Raw genomic sequence first — 689 nt, forward strand, 5'->3', positions numbered from 1 at the left:
TTCGGCACTGAAAGCTTGATCTCACAAACCAAGAACACTTTGACATATTGAGCCTCTGCATAATATCAGGCGATTTTCATCCGGTGAAGAATTTCAAACCATATTAACGTTACGCTAATACTAAGATTATAATTTACATTCTTAAATTTTGGCGAAAAATCTTTTAATCAGATGTTATAAAAAATAGCTTCTCATTTTTTTCAAGAGTAAAGAGAATGTTGCATTTCGTTCTTTCATTCCATTAACACCCGGTTCACGACCTTGCAATTGCTCTGCTTAATGACTCCTGTTGCTCTGTCTTTTGCAATGTTGGTGTGCTGTAGATTATTCACGATTTTAATTCTGTATCTCATATAACCGATACCACATTTGCAATACCCGAGTTGAAACAGTTATGCAATCTGAACATAAGGATTATGATGACTATATCTAATTGCTAATTAGATAAGGATTATATCACATTATATCGCATTCCAACCATATATTACAAATGACACACGATTTCAAGTGTCAAAATTCCTAAGTGTCATAATTCCCAAGTGTCATAATTCCTAAGTGTCATAATTCCTAAGTGTCATAATTCCTAAGTGTCATAATTCCCAAGTGTCATGATTCTTAAGTGTTATAAATCCCTAGTGTTACAAAACCCAAGTGCTATAATCCCCAAGTGTTACTTTCGAAACGGAAGC

The sequence above is a fragment of the Penaeus monodon genome, chromosome 27 (assembly GCF_015228065.2).
Source record: "Penaeus monodon isolate SGIC_2016 chromosome 27, NSTDA_Pmon_1, whole genome shotgun sequence".
Lineage (NCBI taxonomy): Eukaryota > Metazoa > Arthropoda > Malacostraca > Decapoda > Penaeidae > Penaeus > Penaeus monodon.